At 38.0% G+C, this 19951-nt stretch overlaps 1 long non-coding RNA gene across 1 annotated transcript in view; it reads left to right on the top strand.

Moving 5' to 3' along the window:
• The first annotated feature begins 292 nt into the window (after positions 1-292).
• The window catches only part of Gm8541 (predicted gene 8541), a 49826-nt gene continuing 30167 nt past the window's right edge, over positions 293-19951 (top strand). The window contains exons 1-3 of the long non-coding RNA NR_152174.1: positions 293-350; positions 8297-8508; positions 14307-14374. This is a non-coding gene — a long non-coding RNA (predicted gene 8541). The remainder of the gene's footprint in view (positions 351-8296; positions 8509-14306; positions 14375-19951) is intronic.

Raw genomic sequence — 19951 nt, 5'->3', positions numbered from 1 at the left:
TGGGGCAGATGCCTGTGAGCTCTACACATTGTATTTGGTCAAGTTCCATCTCGTCATTTTACCGCCAAGAATCTTAACTAATTGCTGGCAATCATAAGAGGGTTTGGTGGAAGGAGATAAGTCCTATAGGTTTTGCCCCCTCTTTCCATCCCTTCTTTCTCCCTATATTTCTCACCCCCCCGCCTCCCCTTAGGTCTTAACAAGCAAGCACTCAAAGCCAAGCAGCAGAAAACAATGAACACTGAATTAGTCAGCAGGAGTCTTCACTTCCTTGAAAGTTTCTGTAATTGGCATGCCCTGCTCCTGCACTGCCAAGAACAGACCTGATTAAGTTGATGCACTTTGTTTCAGTAAGTTTGACAAAGACGTCTTCCCATTCTTGTGCGTTACATGTCAGCCTAGGTGCATAGCATGGTTTCCTTCTTCTCATAAAGAGCACGGGCTAAATATGTATTCTGTGAGAAGAAATAGCAATCTTCATTAAACTAGGGCTAGACGTGGCCAACAATTGGGGGAGGGAGGAAAGGATGTTAACCATCAAGAATTAAAAAGATAAGTAGCTCATGGAGGAAAAAAAAAAACATGTTAAAGAAACTGTCTGTATTTTTGAGCAAAGTATACATAAGGGATAAGGGATGAGTCCAGTCTTATCTCATTATGGCAATTTCTTATGGGGAGTATGCTTCTGGTAGGTATAATGTCTTTTGCTTTAAATATATTATATTATGTATAATATATTCAATCTTTCTACAGCCATAACGAATTTTTACCATTGAAACTCTTTTTAATAATTTTCACCTTTCTAATTTTGCATTCTAACTTTTAAAAATCCCTTCTATGGCTGTGGGGAATGAGTCTCTCCCTTATTTGGAAAATCTGCCTTTTTTGGCAAAAAAATAAAAGCCCAGAATTAGATAGCATAAAGCTTTGGCATTTTGTTTACATTTGTTCTCACTAATGTCCCCTTGTCATAACCCTAAATCAAATTATAGGTTTGAACTTGGCTTATATTATGAAAGCTAAAAGAGAGCAGTGGCTGGGAGGTTAGTCCACACATCTATTACGTCATAATTGATAATATAAAGGCAAGATCCAGGGAACTGATGGTGTTTCTCTTTCTTCTCCCCTTTTGTCATAGAAAGGTCAAGCTCGTTTTCAACATTTTTATGTATGTCATTCTCAATATAGTAACAGAATCTCTTATGGAAAACAATGTAAGTAAATGTCTTCACGATGCTACTAGTCACCTGATCAAAAGCCAATGTTGAAAAACACTTCTAATGACTGTCTCTTATGCATCGGTGCACCTACTAATGAGCTGCCAGAGAAGGCTTTGTAAAGCTTTGCTAAGATAGAGCAGGAATGTGAGAATCAGGAAAGAACTTCCCTGCTGTGATCCCTGCCTTTCTAACAGGGAGCCTGGACTTGGAGCAGCTAATGAGCAGGCTGGAGAGAGTGCCCAAGCCAATGCAGGCTGGAGACAATTCACCAGGCTGCTTTTAGAACCAGGGTATGATGGATGACAGGAAGACACTCAACAGTAGCTTTTCTTTAAATAATTTAGGTATTTATTGATTTTCCCTCGCTATCCCCATATTTTTCCTTAGCCTCTGCATTTTATTTTCTTTTGGTGATTTCTCACGCCATTGGGGAAAAGAAAGAGCTAAAAATTACTCTATCATCTTATTCTGTCACCCACAAATGCAAGATTAATGCCATTATGTCATATCATAGCAATAAGGAATACCTAATTAATTTTTATGTGGGGAAAAGAAGTAAGTATGTGGCTTTTGGAGGGGATATTTACAAAATGAGGCTGTTAAAATGAATAACTTCTAAAAAGCCAACACGTGGCTTATTTAAATGAAAGGAATTCAATATGTGGCATGCATCCTGAGGTTTAAAACAATGTAGCTGGCATAAGTTAAAGGCCTTCACCCCCTAGCAATGCCTTGTTCAACATCTTTACCCATAGGCAAACCCCAGCAGGATCCCTATAGAGAACGCTTACTTAACTTGGTTTGTAGAAATTCCTTGCCTATGAATGAAATAGTTAACTGCAGGATACCTTTCAAGTTCAATGCTAAGCTGTTCACATTACACATTTTGATGTTATGCTTCTTTTGAGTTTTCCTAGAGGCAATTTCACTAGTTAATGTTTTTTCGTCAAACAAAATTACAGAATACAAACTGTGTAATTTTACCAATTTGCAATGCCACAGCCATCCTCCAAAGAGAATCAACATCTCCATCCATTAATTACAATCCTGACTATCTGCTGGCCTCCCAGGAGGCCGCCTGTGCAGTTCACATGCGCTATTGCTATCTGCTCCTTCCAGTTGCCAGTGTTCCTATTTTCCACAGCTCACCCTTGCATTTCCTCGGGTTGATACAGCATACCATGGGAAATCGTCAGCTCCGTGGCAACTGGGAAGATAAGAATGCACTGGGCCTCCACAACCCCTTTTATCCAAGGATCTCCAAAGAGCTTTATAAAAATCTCGTTTTTAATCCTCTGGATACCCCTGTGAGATAGGTATTAGCCTGACTTTACTAACACAGCTAAAACTAGGGAGCATCTACCTGCCTTTCAGTTCCAGCAAACCATTTTGGGATGGAATGTACCAGGAGAGCTTGAATTCTGAACCTAATTCTGACCCTTTGGAGAGAGGGTTGAAGGTAGTGTTTCCTGACTGCTAATCTAAGAAGAGATGTATACAAGCAGTGCGGTTTGTTAGTTTGGATTTGGTTTTCATTTTGGTTTTCTTGATTTTTTTTCTCAAGAAAAGACAAGACAAAGGTAATACAACCACTCATGCCAGTTAACGATTGTTCGATGGTAGTTTAGATGTGAAATTTGTCCTCAGCATAACTTTATATTCTCAAAGTTGTATTCCAGATTTCCATAATTTTGTGTGGTAAACGCTTTGCTAAAAGTCAGTGGGAAATGTCCATCCATCAGTGCAGCTTTTCAAGCAAACTTCATCTCTACTGAGTGCTACAAAAAATGTGAAAAATGTTTACATTCAGGAAACCAACATTCTAAGCAGAGAGAAAAATTAACTAACACAATAAACAAATCATTCACATAGCATGCACATAGCCTCCTGGCCAAAGTTCTGAACCCAACTAGCAATAGGGATAAATTTTGCTTGAGCTCTTCTGGAGAAAATGCTAGCAAAGAGTTACTCACCAAAAATATGGCACCAATAACTGACCAAAGATGATTTCAGCTAACGCTGGCTTGGTGAGCCAATGAGTTCATTACTGTTGTCTGTATGAACATCAGTGAGGGATTAATTACAGCAATGCGGATAGTGTCACAATAGCTGCATAGCCACGATGTCCCAACTCTGCATGGCAAAGTCTCTGGAAGGTCACATAGATGACTACTCTTTTCGTTGGTTAACCTTCCTCTGTAGATTACAACACCTCCCATGGCCATTTGTAGGTGGGACACAGTAACATGCAACTAGGGTAGGTGAGGGACAGTGGCTGAGATCTTTGGTAGAGTCTAATGGTCCTTCACACCACTTGTTTCTATGAGGAAGTGGCAAAAGGCCCAATCCTCTAGAGTCTCCTATGGAAAATCACAGCTGTTCTTTTGAAAGTGGTAATGTCTGTATAAGGCTGTGGGCAGGGTTCCAAGACACTAAAAGGTTAAAGAAAAAGTCTACTTGTTTATTTTCACCTAATAGCAAAATATGTCTTCAATTTAAGAGTACTTCTTTAGGATGGGGTGGTGGCTTAAGGGCTCTGCAGCCCTTCCAGAAGATCCAATTTGGTTCCGAAGGCTATGTCTGTTGCTCACAGCTACCTGTAATAATAGCTTTGGGGAACTTAATGCCTCCTTCTGACCTCCATGGCTAATTAAATATACCTGGTATACATGTATAGATCACATAGATATAAAAGCTTTAAATGCACTTTTAGAAAATAGTGCTTCCATGCTAAGATATGATCTTGAAACAGCATGGAAATTCCCCTTTATTAATATGAGCTGAAGACCCAGGTTCAGTAGATATTATATAGTCTTAGTCCTATGTAGTCTAAGATTTTATCTCAGTTTGCTTTAATGTCAAATTTAATCTCTCTTTTTTATTTGTCGTCTGGAGATCAAGCTTAACCTGCTGCAGGCTAGACAAACACTCTTCCCACTGAGCTGTAGTCTCAGCACTGAAGGCTTAGCACTTAACCTGAGCTTCTTATCCAAGCACATGTAATGTTCTGTTTAATTTAACTATGATGGAGTTGTATGGATGAGGATCTGAGAGAAGTTGAGGTAAAGAAAGGCATACAACAAAATATATTTTGTGAATTTGTCAACAAATAAATGAAAAATATTAAATACAAGTTAAATTACTATCTTGTTTTTATATAAAACAAAAATTATGTATTTTTAAGTACTTTGTGCACTAAATAGAATTTTTTAATTTCAAAGAATCTATTTTTCAAGCTCATTGGCTTTATAGAAGTTGCCCTTTTGGTTTAAATTTTATAGTCAGAGCACTGTAGTTGGTTACATATGCTGAAGACAAACAACTGTGTGAGGCCATCTCTGTCAACAGCACTGTGACACACAATTCTTCTATGAGCATGGCTCTCCTGGGATCCATAGCAATGACAGCCTATTCCATGAATCTTCCTAAAGCATAACTTCTTTCTGGTTAGTACATTAAAATGAATTCTATTACAAGCTCTGATATTTTTCTATATCTTAGTATTATGGCTTGTCCATTTTAGAGAGCATTATTCCAGCCAGCAATAGTATGATGTGACAAATGGTTGAAAAACACTTAAAAAAGCATTCAGCATCCTTAACCATCAGGGAAATGCAAATTAAAACTACTTTTCGAATTCATCTTACTCCAGTCAGAATGGAGAAGATTAATAAAACATGACAGAAGACAATGGCAAGGATGCTGGAAAAGGGTAACTTTTATTCATTGCTGGTGGGAGTGCAAACTGGTAAAGCCACTGTGGAAATCAGTATAAAGATTCCACATAAAGCTAAAAATAAGTCTACTATGAGATTCTTCTATACTACTCTTGAGTATATGCCCCAAAGACTGTGTACCTTCCCACAGAGACACGTGCTTGTTCATGTTCATTGCAGCTCTATTCATAATAGCCAGAAGTTGGAAACAGCCTAGATGTCTACCGATAAATAGATAACAAAAAAGGCAGTACGTTCACAGAATAGAGCATCATTCAGCTATTAAAAATAAAAATTGAAGGTAAATGGATGGAGCCATGAACAATCCCCCAGACTGAGAAAAGTAAACATTGTGTGACTTCCATATATATACTTGAGTGTTAACATTTAAGCTTTTAGTACATGTGTTTCCTTTAGAATAGGAAACTATTCTGGGACTGAGGTAACTTGTAAAGGACTTGAAGAAAGAACTGGATCAGGGACATAAAGGGATAAGGACTAACTTAGAAGGGGGGTTAAAGGAGGTGAGGAATAACAGGGAAGGGTAGAGAATGGATATGAAAAGGGATAACTTACACTAAAGGCCTTTGAAAAGCCAAATAAAACTTACTTTCGTAGACATTATTCAGTGTGTGTGTGTATGTTTTATTTAAACCAAAATACTATAAAATGGAAGAAACAGTAATCCAATCAGACATTTTATGTTACAGAAGAAACTCACCAGTACCAAGAACAGGTCACATCTTTTGAAGACATTGGCCAAATTGTTCCGATAGACCCATAGGCACATTTTAGGCATAGGCTATTGTCAATGTCATTGACTAACCCTTACAACATGACAATATGTCACTATTGCTGAAGACACCATATATTTATAACATGGAACATGGCAATGTCTTCCTGGTTCACATATGGAAGCTTCACCCCTACTGGCTACCATTCTTGCTTGGTGCTAGAAGATGCTATATATCCTACTGGAGGAGGAAAAAATTAATCATTATTCTTACCAAGATGTGACCTGACTGCAAGATAGTCTCACTGTTGTAATAGTGGCACAAATGTTATGGGAGTAACCATCCATCTTATTTTTTAATGTATTAGACACTCTGTGAGACAGAACCTATTATACCTTATGCTATTATTGAGACTATGAACCCGAGGCTAGATAGGTCATGGACTTTAGGGGAAAACCTAGTATTTTTCTGTTGAATGATGTTAGTGCTATAATGATTTCTTATGAGAAATTTCTATACTCCCAAATCAATGCATCATTCAAACTTTATCAAAAAAGTCTCTTCTTGGAGTAGATAGTAATTAATCTATACACCCACAACTGAGGAGTGTGAAGAGAGTGAAAGGCTATGGAGAACTAGTCCCTAAATAAGATATCTTTATCACATCCATCTACTCAAATCTTAGTGATCTTTGCAGAAAAGAGGCCAGACAGATTTTAAAAGTCAGATGTAGTAAACAACCTCAAGGAAGCAACATTTATAAACAACAGGTGTGATTCACATATGACTTTGAAGAGATTGTGACAGTGACATTATATACAATATCAGCACAATTCAAACCAGACAAATCCCCCAGCTGAGTGGAAGAGAAGTGATGACGAAAAGTCCTACCCTGAGCCAAAACACTATTAGAAACTGATAAGTCCTCTGAGAGGAAAGAAAATTCCTTCAATGGAAAAGCACTGAATATATAAACAGTACTTTGGACTCAAGAGTAGTTTGCCAGCCCAAATGGGACTACATGAGTTTTGTTTTGTTTTCTGATTTTCTTGAAAACTTAAGTTTTGACTGTTGCTTTTGTTTTTAATAGAGAGACAGGACATAAAGTTGGGACAGAGAACCTGGTTGAAGTTTCAGGAACAGAAGAAACATGGTCAAACATTTTGTCCCAAACGCCCAAAGAATACATAAAAATATCAGAAGACTAAGATACAAGGCCATATCTTGTATTTTTCTTTAGAGGAAAACCTGCTCCATTGTTCCCCACCGTGGTCCTGATGAGAAGAGGCAGTCTATGGTTTTAAGGTGTTTATTGTCATGGTGGAGAGTTGTGATGAGTGAAACCTTAACCCTACTTTCTCAGGGTAGGTCTGAGGTTAAACACCTTTTGCAGAGAGGATTGTCTGGGAAGGAGAGCTTAATTGTCTAAGCCTCCAGGCCTTTAGGTACCTCATTAACATGGAGATCTCCCCTGTGATCTGTAGTCACATCCTCTACCTGTGGAGGAGCTTGGGGTGTTGCCTTACATGACTGTTGGCCACAGAATTATGGAAAGCTGAGGCTTTGTGTCAGGAGCCTAGTGTCTGGGAGTGTGACAAATGCCTTCCATTCCTTGCAGGAACACCTGCTGGGTCTCCAGGGTTTAAACCTAGCTCAACCAGAAAACAGGCTGCTTTTCATGGTCCCACAGATGTTGAGGTAAAGAAATAAAGATAGTGTAAGAAGGAATAAATAAGAATAAGAATGTATAAAAAAGCCATATGGAAACATCATTTTTGTTTATCTAAATATGTATATAGTGTATATTTTTAAAAATATATAAAACTATATCTATATCTACTTATATATTTAAAAAGAAGTTATTCCACTTATGTAGACAATACTTCCCCAAATTGCCATATACTATCTACTAAAATTCCAGTAGCAAAAATAAAACAAACTTCCTTCAAATTTTAGGCCAGCAGTGTCCAAGAGAACCACAGATCAGTATAAACGATTGCCACTGCTTTTAACTCCAATAATATGTTCTTAACTTGAATGTTAGACCATATTCCCCAAAACACTGCACATTTCAGCATGGAAATTGGAGGAATCATGCTGAAATTGACCAAAAATCCTCCTCTAAGAACTAGCTTTCATAGTATTGGAAGGTTCTATGCAAATTGCTACCTTCTACTTAGCTTTAATGCATAAGAACCATAATGATGACAAGCATGGCAATATCCAAAAAAAGGCAACCAACAGTTGTCTGATTGGATGTAAGGCCTGCTTGATGGGAAGTAATTCATGCCTGAAAGTATACCACTAAACCATGGACCTGTGGATCCTGAAGTCATGGACCCCATAGTAGGACCTACTATTACTATTTTAAAATCAGTATAATTTATAACTGCATCTTTATTGATGTTTGTACCTATTGATAGTTGCCTTTAATTACCACAGTAAAGACAAACACAAAACCACCTCAAAATGAAAGGATTTATTTTACTCACATGTACAGATTATATTTCATCATTGAGAGAAACCAAGACCATAACTCAACCAGAGAGAGAACCTGGAGGCAGGGTTTAGAGCATAGACCATAAAGTACTGCTAGTAGTTCAACCTTACTTGGTCAACCTCTTAGGTTCCAGGAAGTTTCCACTGCACTAGATTTCCATTGCATTCATCAATGAGGGAAGCCAAGGCAGCAATGGAGTCGTCAACCAGAGCCTAGAGTGCTACAGAGGGCCGAGCTAGAGATGTGACCCAAACCCTTTGGAGGAGCTCAGAATATCATACCTGCCTGGATGGTGACATGCTCCTGCCTTGGTGCTAATGGAATGAACATCTGAACCTGTAAGTCAGCCCCAATGAAATGTCCTTATAAGAGTTGCCTTGGTCATGGTGTCTCTTTACAGCAGTAAAATCCTAAGACACTGCCTAAAATTCAAAATGTGACACATAACAAAAACTATCTCCTGCTGGCAAAATTATGTCCCTGCTAGAGCACAAGGTAAACCATAGTCAGCTGCTGTGGACAGTCTGAAAAGCCCATACCTGGGATTAAAACAAAAACATATTCCCATGATTTTTCTGTATTTTTAAAAGAAGCCAAAACTCCAAAATTATAATTAATTTCCTTCCTTCTGTTTTAAGCTATTAATTGTGCTGTGTGTAAGGGGAAATTGTAAAAAGACATATTTTCAATGAAATATGTGCTTTTCAGATCAGTAGTCAAGGTTTCCAGCAGACTTCTCCTGCTCAGTTTAATCTTTATAAGTTTTGATGGTATCCACAGCTTTTCATTTCCTGTGGAAATATAAACAAATCCATGTCTCCAACACAAAACTTTCAAAGCCATCCATTCTGATGTTGACACTTTCTTATAGTATATGCGATGATTTAATTCCAGTTTTTTAGTCTATAACTCAGTGTCTCATGGCTACTGTTGTTCCTTTCTCTCATTAACATTCAGAAAATTTAAAGTTAACAAGGCACTATTTTGTTTTATTTCTGGGTGTCTTTATTCTTCCTCTTTCTTCATACACATTTATTTTAAGGTATGATTAGACCTTTTTACAGTTGCTTGTCCAGAAGAATTGTGTGGTATACCTGTAATGTGTCTTATAATATGGAAAGAATTATTTCATATTACTGGTGACATATGCAGGGGCACTGTCAGTCTTAATTTGTACAGGTGTCCTCCAAATAGCCGTTACTTCCAGTAAATGTGTAATCACAAAATCAGCCATTTTAGAACTCAAAGTCCTGAAACCCTGGATCTGTATCAATGGTATGGTGTACAAACTTTAGTTTTCCAATTCTGAAAAATGAAACATATCCATCTCTCAGGTTTCATTTCTTTTGTTATCCCCATTCTGTGGGTAATGGAGTTTGGTTATGCAAAGAACAAGTAGAACTTTTCTTGATAATTCCTTTTGCTAGGTAATAGGATTTTTGTTTTTTAAACCTTTGCTCTTAGCACAGTGTTTTTCATGAAAATTTGAGACTTCTAACATATTTCCTATTAATAATTGTTCCACTTCTTCAGTTCTTCATGCTAATGGACATAGCATGCCTGTGTGAGGGTGAATGTGGGTGATATATAATGGATAGTTTGCCATATATGATAACCAGTTGCAGTTTCACAAATAAAAACGTAACTTCTATATAAGTTCAGCATTTTCCACGTGCAAAATAACTTGTTCTGAATATTGCGAATCAGTAATTATATTAAAGATTCAGGAGAATATAATACAATAAGAATTGCATACAATTCCGAATTTTATACTAAAGTATATGGGCTTTGGATTGCATTCCATTTTTTTCCCCTTGTCTAATTCATAGCCTGCCATTCCCAACTTATTTGCATCAGTGCAAAATGTAGCTGCCTCAAGAATTGGTGTTCCTTTTATAATACATGGCGTAATCCAATTAGTTATTTTTATAAACTGAAGATGCTTGCTTTTAGGATATTTGCTGTTAATTTCTCCCATAGTTTTTACTACAAGCTTTCCCCTATTCTTCATTGGTTACCCATAATGACATAATCTCAGCATTAGTGTCAGGTACTAAGACTTCTTCCTAGTCTATTCCTGACAATTGACATCATCTTTTATGATTAAATCAGAAGCCTTTTCTATGGAAGTCTTAATTTATTACTTTGTGTGCTAAGAAAATTCATCTCATTATACTATCTTCCTTCTGCACAATGAGCCCAATAGGAAATTACCAAAATGCAATCAAGTTTGGGATCTATGTGGTCCACAACTGCATCTTGAAGTCTCTGTTCTACCAGAATTAACTTTCTCTCTGCATCAGCTGCTAACCATCTTGAACAGTTTAAGTGCCAATCTCCTCGTAATATTTGAAACAAACTACTTAATTAAAATAGTTAGTGCAATGGTAGATCATAGTTAATTATTATCACCTATTAATCTTTGCAAATCATTGAGTTTGCACCTTATCTTTTCTGATCTGTACCTGTTGTGGTTAAATTTTTTGTTGACTTGTTTTATAGTTCAAATAGTTAATAGAATCTCTTCTCTGTAGTTTCTCTGGAGCAATCTGTAACACCAACATGCCAACTCTTTATATTTCTTTAAATTTTCTCTAAATTATCTTTGTCAGAATCATCCAGGTAATGATAAATAATGGAATGAAGAAATAGACTACAAATTATTTCTTCCCTGTGGAAGAACTTTTCACTGATATCTTTTTACCAGTCAATAATTATTATAAGTAGGTACTATGAAAGTAAACTGTTCTCTATCTTGCTTGTGCAAGGGCATAGGAGAAAAGGAGTCTCTTAAATTTATTACTATTGTTATTATTATTAGCCACGCCTTAAGTAATAAAGAAGAAAGGAATTCCAGACTGTAACAGACCCATTGTTAAATTAATCTATTCACTGCTTTTAAATCTGTAAAGATCTTCCATTTTTGTGATTTCATTTTTAACAATAGTTTACTTTTTGTTCTACATTGTAGCCCCATCCCTCCTTTCTTCCTAGGACCACTCTTACAAATCCCTCCTCCCATTATACCCTACTCTTCTTCTCAGAGAAAGGGAAGTCCTGGTTCATTACCACCCTACTTTAAGACATCTTATCCTAGCATGGCTAAGTAACTCCTCTCCAAATGAGGCCCAATCAGGCAGTCTGTGTAGGTAAAAGGAATCCAATGGCATGCAACAGCGTTAGAGACAGTCCCTGCTCCAATTGTTTAGGGGACCCAAGTGGAGACCAAACTGCACATCTTTTACAAATGTGTTGGGTTCTAGGTCCAGCCACAGAGTGGTCTTTGCTTCATGGGTGGTTCAGTCTTTGTGAACCCCATGAGCCCAGGTTGGTTGATTCTGTAGGTCTCTTGCAGTATCCTTGACTTCTCCAACTTCAATAATCCTATCCCCTAGAGTCTAATAAAAGGTTCTTTCTTTTACAATAATAAAATATATACCATAAAAAGTGACTAATGAGGGAGAGGGAACTTGAAGAGTCCACCTCTAGTAGATAAACAGGGCCTTAAGTGGAGGGATGGGGTTACCAACCTGCAGTCAAAATTTCTGACCCAGAATTGTTCCTGTAAGAACTGCAGGGACTAAAATGAAGAAGAGGCAGAAGGAAAAGTAGTCCAGCGATTGGCCCAATTTGGGATCCTTCTCATGGGAGTGGGGGGAAAACCAAGGCCTGACACTATTATTGATGCTATGATGTGCCTACAGACAGGAGCCTAGCTCTCCTCTGAGAAACCCTCCCTGCAGCTGACTGAGACAGACTCAGATAATTGCACCCAACCATTGGATTGAAGTCAGGGACCCCTAAGGTTGAATTAGAGGAAGGACTGAAGAAGTTGAAGGGGAGGGCAACCCCATAGGAAGACCAGCAGTCTCAACTAACCTGTAACCCTGAGAGCTCCCAGAGACTGAGCCACCAATCAGGCAGTATATATGAGCCAGCCTGAGGCCCCTTGCACATATATAGCAGATGACTGCCTGGTCAAGCCTCAGTGGGAGAAGATGTAACTAATCCTTGAGAGACTTAAGGCCTCACTGAAGGGGGATGCATAATGGCAGAGAGGGATCCTCTTGGAGGCAAAGGATAGGAAGAATGAAATGAGAAATTGTGGGAGGGGGAACAATGACTGGAATGTAAATAAATAAAGTAATTTTTAAAAAGAACCATTATGAAGATTATCAGGTAAAAAAAATTACATTCACAATATCCATTACTTATATATTTGGCAACCTTGGGGAAAGTACTCTATTATCTATCCTAACTTGATGAGCTAAAGATTAGATGCCTAATTCACTGTCTATCATAATTTGAATTTATCAACCTACACATGTCTTTTTAGAGTTTAAAACATGTTTTTAAATCTTAAACAACTTAGGCTCAATTGGGAGACTATAACTATCTAGTCTTCAACCCCATTAAGGACTTGAGAAGAATAAATATTACGTGAATAAACAGGAAGTGCAGAGTAAGCAGCTTCTAAAACTATAGAAATGACTGAGACATTTGGATGCCTGCACAGTTTCCTAACCTTTTTTCTCTATCACTATATCATCATCTTCAGCCTGCTGGCCCAGTATATGACACACTTTTCTCTGAAGAAGGAGTTACAAAGTACTTGCCTACCTTTTCCTTGCAAACCTTGGCAGTCAAACTCTTCTTTTTTCAGCTTGTCCAATTTGGATGGCATACTGTCAGCAGTTGAGGCAAGGGCAGTTCCTTGCCCAATGGCTACCTTGCCACATTTAAAGCAAACTCTATATGGAGGTTCTTCAGTTCCCATCATAGTCTTTGAAGTACAATGGGGGGGGGGGGGTGTGTGTGTGTGCCAGGACCTGACACAACTCACTTTCACAAAGCCTTTTATTAACAAAACATCTTTAAAATGCCATATTCTGTGGATCTCTGAGGTTTTTCAAGACCATTTATCTATCTGTAGTATATCTGAATAGGCAACCATTGCTTGTTTCTAGCTATTTACTACATAGGCATGTACCACCACTGCCAGGCTAAATTGTAATTCTTAATTATACTAAACAATTTGTAATAGCAACTTTCAAGGAATAAGTTCCCCAAATATACTACCTTAAAGAAGATTGAAACACATCTGAAGGCTAAGATTTTGGTGAGATTGATGTTATGTCTGCCTCAATGTCTATCATGCTTTAGTTTCAATACTATTGATAAACACCTTTAGTGTTAGACTCTGATCACTTGTAGAAGCTTGCTAAAATAGTACTTTTCTGGTCCCTTCTGGGTTTTTTGTTTTATCTATTGAAGCTGTTGTGACTTTGATATTTGAGTTTTTAACGTCTATCTTCAGAGCAGTGTTGTTTAATTGTTCAATGGATAAGCTTCTCTGTACTGACCTGAAATGGCAGATATGAATCAGATATCAGGTATACCTTTAAGGTATGTCCTTGGGTATTTCCCTACAGCATATTACCCTGTTTGCCTCTTGCTGATCTACATTCATACTAGCCTTTGCACATCTTCTTCATATTCTAGAAAGCTCAGACCTTCCTCTGAAATTAGCTAGGCTCTGCTTATAATTTCTTTTGGAATGACCTTGCTTACCACAATTAAGACACTTGGCACTTTAGAATTTTCTCAAAATCGTTCGAGACCACCTCTCCTATTAAAGTCACATCATATAAAGAAGAACCAATATCAGCTGGGTTTCTAATCCACTCATCTATTGGTGCTGAGCTTGCCTTTAAGGGCTTGATCATCCTCTTGCATTCAGAATTAGCATTTCGAAAACGAAAGATTCGATCAGTGCTCTCATGGCTTGCAGATCTAATACCTTACTATCTACAGCTGAAATCGATCTTTGTAAAAAGTCAGAGAATGTCTTTCAGACCTAGCATAATCTGAGTAAATGGTTCAAGTCTTTTTCCTGTTTCTTCAATCTTGTTCTAAGCACTTAAACTGTTGTAAATCATAATGCCAAGGTGGTCTTATCATATTGAATTTAATCTGTGCCTCTGCATATATGCCTTCGCCTAGAAACTGATCTAGGGAAATATCGATACCTCTGCTCCTATTTCTCTGATCTATTGCCTTAGCTGCTTCTCTCCACCATCATTGCCATTATAACTGAAGACCAGGTTCTAATACTGCTTTTGTCTTATCTTTCCAGTCTCCTATTTGGAATCATGCAAGAATTTAATATCTGCTTCATGCACAGTGAATGCATACCATATGAAGGTAAAATTTCTTTAATTTTTTTCAAATCCAGCACATTTATGGGGTGCCATCAAATTTCTTCATAACATTGGGTGTGGCCACTGTCTGTTGGTGCTTGTTATATAGTAACTGGATAAGCTAAGGTTGATATTCTAACAACCTTTGGCTGATTTTCTTGATTTTCATTCTATGATGGCAGAGTAAGCTCCAGGCTTCGTTTCTATCTTAGTATCCTTTTAATTTTTATTTACAAATTTTAATAATGTTTTCTTCTAAGGCTTGTCTGCAGTTTTCATATTTCTCTTTTTTCTTGTATATCTAAAGCCTCTTTTTTTTTCCTTTGAGGAGGCACAGAAAACCGTTAGGGTGATTAAGACAAAGATAAGAAATAGCAGCGTGATAATACTCATAATCAGTTAATGTACCCTTTTCAGTTAAGTAATTTGTCTTATTATTTTCTATCTTTATCTTCAAGCCATCCAATATGATATTATATAGGGAAGACATGTCTTGTTTTATTGGTTTTGTTTTATCCTTGTGTGTCTTATTACTTTTAATTTTATTATTTTTAAATTATTCCTATCTGTTTTATTTTTATATACACTCTTCCTCCATTACCCTCTTATGCCTGATCAGATGTTCGACTGTGCTGGGATTTCTTCCTGTTTGTGTGTGGCTTCTGCATCCTGAGCTCTGGTTAGCCCAGGCTCTGCCCTTCTACTCAGGGGGAAGGGGTGGTTCTGCCATTAAACTGGAGAAACCACAGCTTCTATGATTTGGGACCTGTCCCTAGCCTGGCATGTGCTTTGCTGCCTGTACTGGGCTCTCATGCCCTGCCATGCTGGGCTGGGTCTCTGCCTCTAACCTCAGCCATCTCTGGGACGGTGGTGCCATGGTTGCCTCAGCCACCAGGATGCAACTAGACCTAAATGGGCTGTGGTTTTTGCCTGACGTTTGTAGCTCTTGGGTTCTGTCTACTACCCAACAATGGAAGAAGCCGCATTGTGCAGCAGTAGGTGCCCATAGGCTCGCATCCTCGGCTGATTTGTCTGGGTCTACACGCCACCCTGGGCTGGGCTACTGTTTTCCAGCTCATGCTAAGCTTCTCTGACCTACAGCAGGCTTTACCCACTGCTGTAGTCTTCTGCAAGCTTTTCCTACATAGGCTACACCTCCGGACAAGTAGCAGGCTGGCTTCCTAGAGCACCATGTGTACTAGGAGGTGCTCCTGCAGATCACAGCCCGAGCTGCTGCTTTATACATGGCCTGAATTCAGCAGCTCTGCCCCAGCTACTGGCAGCCTGTAGTTGCTAAGAAACTGTCCTGTCTCCTGTCCTGCTGCCCACTTCCTACCCCTACCCTACTTCCACCACGGCTCCTATGCCTGACATTTAGATCCTGTTCCCTTGTCCAAACCATTCTCAGCCTTTTCAGGCCCTATGATTGAATTTCTAAGTTTGGATTACATACCTAACACATTGGACGCCAATTGTAATAGTATGGGCTTTTCTCTGCCTCTCTTGATCCCAAATAATGACATGGAGACCTTTTATACTTGATAATAAGCTTCAAGCACTATAGCTGGCCAGATATCTATCTAACCCAACTATGCTGGCTACCTCCCATCTGTGTGCCCCATAGCCTCACATTTTAGTCTTGTTCTGGCTACCTCCCAGCCGGGTGCCCTCGCATTTTAGTCTTGCCCTGACTGCTCGTGCTTCATCTATGCCCTCACGGAGACTCTCCTGCGCCAACACCTGAGACCATCTCCCTAGCTTTCTGGGCTCAGAAGCCCCGCCTTCTCCTCTTCTGGCTAATCAGCTCTTTATTGACAAATCCGAAGGTGATGGAGTTCAATGTTTTACACAATACAGAGTCAGGAAATGTTTCACAGTAATGACAAGACCAAGACCAGACTGCAACCAGATCTCTGGGCACAGAAACCAATATTTGAATACACAGTGCACAAAACCACCCCCTAACCTAGATCACTTTCCAATTTCTAGAAACTGTGTACAAATTTTTTGAAGTAGCTATTCTGAATTTCAAAGTTTTTGTGAAATGATAGTTAAATCAGCTCTTGTATCCACCAAATCTATTTCAATATCATTTACTTGTAATTTTAATTTTGGCCTTTTATTATTAACAACTGTTTGCCAGAACTTCAAAACCCTTCTGTTTTATCTACAGGAGTGGCTGACTTGCCCTTTAATGTAAGGAAACATTAGCAGCTGAGCAATCCTATCACCTACATTAAATTGCATCTTTCTTTTTTTCCCCCCATAGGCCATAATTTAAATTTCCCCTTTGAAATCATCATATATAATTTCTGGATGCACAATGAATCTTTAGGAAGTCAACCAACTCCTTTCTAAGATCATCCCGACTTTCCCTGCAGATAAAGGACTGTAAACTCCAGTAGGTTTTTTAATAACATTAAGTTTTTGGCAATAGAATAAGATGCTTTTCTACGGCCCAGTCTAGAGCACTGCCTACAGTAGTGTGCATTAGATGTGCAATACTTAGCTGAGATTTTTCAGTCTGCTTGTTGCTTCTTGGATGACAAGAGGCAAATAGCTCATTTTTTTTAAATTTTATTTTTTAAATTATTATTATTTATTTATTTATTTTGCTGTGGGGGCCTCCAATCAGGCCCTCAAAGCCATTTCCCAATGGTAAAAAAAATTACCTTGATTATCTCTTTGGGACCTACATTTTGGTCCAATGGCAGAACATCCCCCTTCCCCTAAACATCCCTGGAAGCCTAGGTCTTCTCTCTGGTTTATATTTAGAAATACCGTTGTCATTGGAGATGCTTGATCCCTTCCTGGTACAGAGTACAGTATCTCTCGAAGTTAACTCATCAGGCATTTTAAGATCTAGGACCTTTAGCTGCTTGGTCACAGCAAATGACCATATTTCCCATAGCAAACCCTTAATTAGAACATCTGGGCTATATATTGAAATTAGACAGAAGAAGCTCCTGGGTTTAATCATTTTTACAGGCCCTGTTTTTAGAGTTCCTGCAACTTTTCCTCTATTAATAAGTATACTTATCTTGCCTTATACTTTGAGAAATAATGATTGGAATGTTTGTCCATATCTAGAAATTAAGAAGACAGTCTATAACAGTCTATAATCCCAGGAAGTCTCGATTTTGTGTGTGTGTGTGTGTGTGTGTGTGTGTGTGTGTGTGTGTGCGCGCGCGCTTTATCAGTTGAACTATTTTAACACTATTTGTTTGCATTACCATCTTCTTTGTTATAATTTTTGTCTTCAGGGAAAATGTCTAGCATTTATTTGATCCATAACACCTATACTCATGAATGGCTGCTTCATTGAACATGTCCATAAAGTCAATGAGCTTAATTTCTGAAAGATATGGATCTATGGAATTTTGATTCAAACAAAGTAGATTTATTGCTGATATTTACTTAATCAACATGAGTTGCTTCCATTTCATATCTTTTTGTAACCAATAATTGAGGGATTCAAATACATATTATTTTGGGTGAACTATAGCTTCAAATTTTCTTGCTATGCATTCAAAGACAGTAACAATGTCAATAGTAGTATATTTACTTATTAAATTAATATGAAGAGTAAGTATCTAAAATCTTAATTTATTTCTCTATGACTTAAAATTACGACTTAAAATTGGGTTTGTGGTAAAATATACATTTGTAAGAGTTTGTACTGATGTAAATTTAAAACTCTTTTGAAATCATTCCTTAATTTTGGGCAAAATTTTAATAATTTTTAATATATTACTATTGAACGTATGCCAAAATGATTAATAAAATTTGAAATAAGCTAGTAATTTCATTAAGTTAAGTGAAAAGGGAAGTCTGTGGCAAAAAAGGTGAAATGTGAATGCCTCTTTTATGTTCTCATTTAGCTCATAAATAATGCAATTAGAGCTTTGTCCTCAGTGTTTATTGAGACCATGCTCTCTCAGTGAGGACTTCCCGACTCTGCTCTCTTCGTGCTTAAATGTTCAATTTCACTAATACCACTTTGGCATGAGTAATAAAGTATACATATTTTACAGAATCTGGGCTCTAAGGAGAGACTGTGAAACAGTTGGTGTGTTTCTTAAAGCAGTTCCCTACAAATTAATTTAAATTGGCTCTGGAATGAGCACTGAAAATTTGCTTAAGGACCATAAGAGAAAGGTAATTATAAACAGCAGAGCATCCGACTTAGGGGAGCTGTCTGCTGGGGTGCTTGGTGTGCATCCAAGTTTTCTCTAACAACTTTATTAATTATCTGGATGAAAAAATAAACAGCATGTTAATTAAATTTGCAGCTGATAATAATTGGGACATGTTGCCAACTTTAATACAAAATTAAAATCAGAAAGAATGAGAAAAGAAAGAGAGAGAATAAATAATGAAAGAAAAAATGAGAAGGTATTATATGTGGCCAGAAACATGAGAAAATATGAATGAAATGTTAAGTAGGGTAGAGCGATAGAGAAGGATGACTCCGGACAATAAATCCAGGAATGGAAGACATTGAAAACACTGCTTAAAGATTTACAAGGTAGTTAGTATTTTAACAAATAAATAATATAACCTTGAATGTGACAGCAAGTGCACCCAGCCATCTGGAATGATTTCACATCTTAAATATATGCAATAAATTTTGTATCTGAAAGAAGCCTAGCACAAAAGACATATGAAGACTTGTGGCTGAGATTTGAATTCAACGTAACAGGAGGTTTTAGGGCGCTCTTTATATAGCTGAGTTGTGGTTGGGCTTCCTTCCTTTATCTGGGTCCCATTTCTATAACTCTTATGTGTGATGCTTAGCTTTAAAGATAAAATGAAATTGCAATTTTTAACATTAAAAGTTATTTTCTTTTCAAAGTTTGTTTTTGTTCTTTAGTAATCTCATACATGTCAACCCACCACAAACATCCATGTCAACTCCTCATACACTTCCCTAACATCCTTCTCCTAACAACATCATGATCCCACCCTTCACCCTCCCTCTCTCTGTCTCAGTTACTATCTCTATCCCTGTCCCTGTCCCTGTCCCTGCCCCTGTTCTCTTCCATGTACCTGTCCCTCTCCCTCTTACCCTGATTCTACCTTCCCCTCACCCCCGCTGCTCAAGTCCATCCCATCTGGCCAATATGCACATGGCTGGTGTGCATGTAGAATAAAGAATGGCAGCCAACCATTGGCTACTCTGAAAAATAAGAAGACTCTCCTTCCTCTGTAGCCGTGCACTGCCAAAAGTTCCTTATCTGCAGTTGGAGCTCCTATGTCCCTCCAGTCCCAGTGATGTAAGGTCAAACGATTCGATCTTATGTCTGTGGTGGTCAGGCAAACACACCTCCAAAACCACAAATGGAAACTTTTCTTCCCTTTCTATCTATGACATGGTATTCCTTCAGTAGCAACAGTAGGAAGATTTCTCAGATAGTCTCCTCCAGTGCCACAATGTGAAATCATCCTTAAGAACAAAGATAGTATTTTGAATATCTTTGTAATTGTCAGTCTCTAGGGTCCTGGCTGATGTCTAATTAGTGCTTATAAAGTTAACTGCTTCAGGACATGGTGATGCAGAAACCTGCCTTGTTTCTTAGCA

Source organism: Mus musculus, chromosome 2 (assembly GCF_000001635.26).
Source record: "Mus musculus strain C57BL/6J chromosome 2, GRCm38.p6 C57BL/6J".
NCBI lineage: Eukaryota > Metazoa > Chordata > Mammalia > Rodentia > Muridae > Mus > Mus musculus.
The sequence above is the reverse complement of the archived record's forward strand: the minus strand, read 5'-3'. Positions and strand labels throughout refer to the sequence as shown.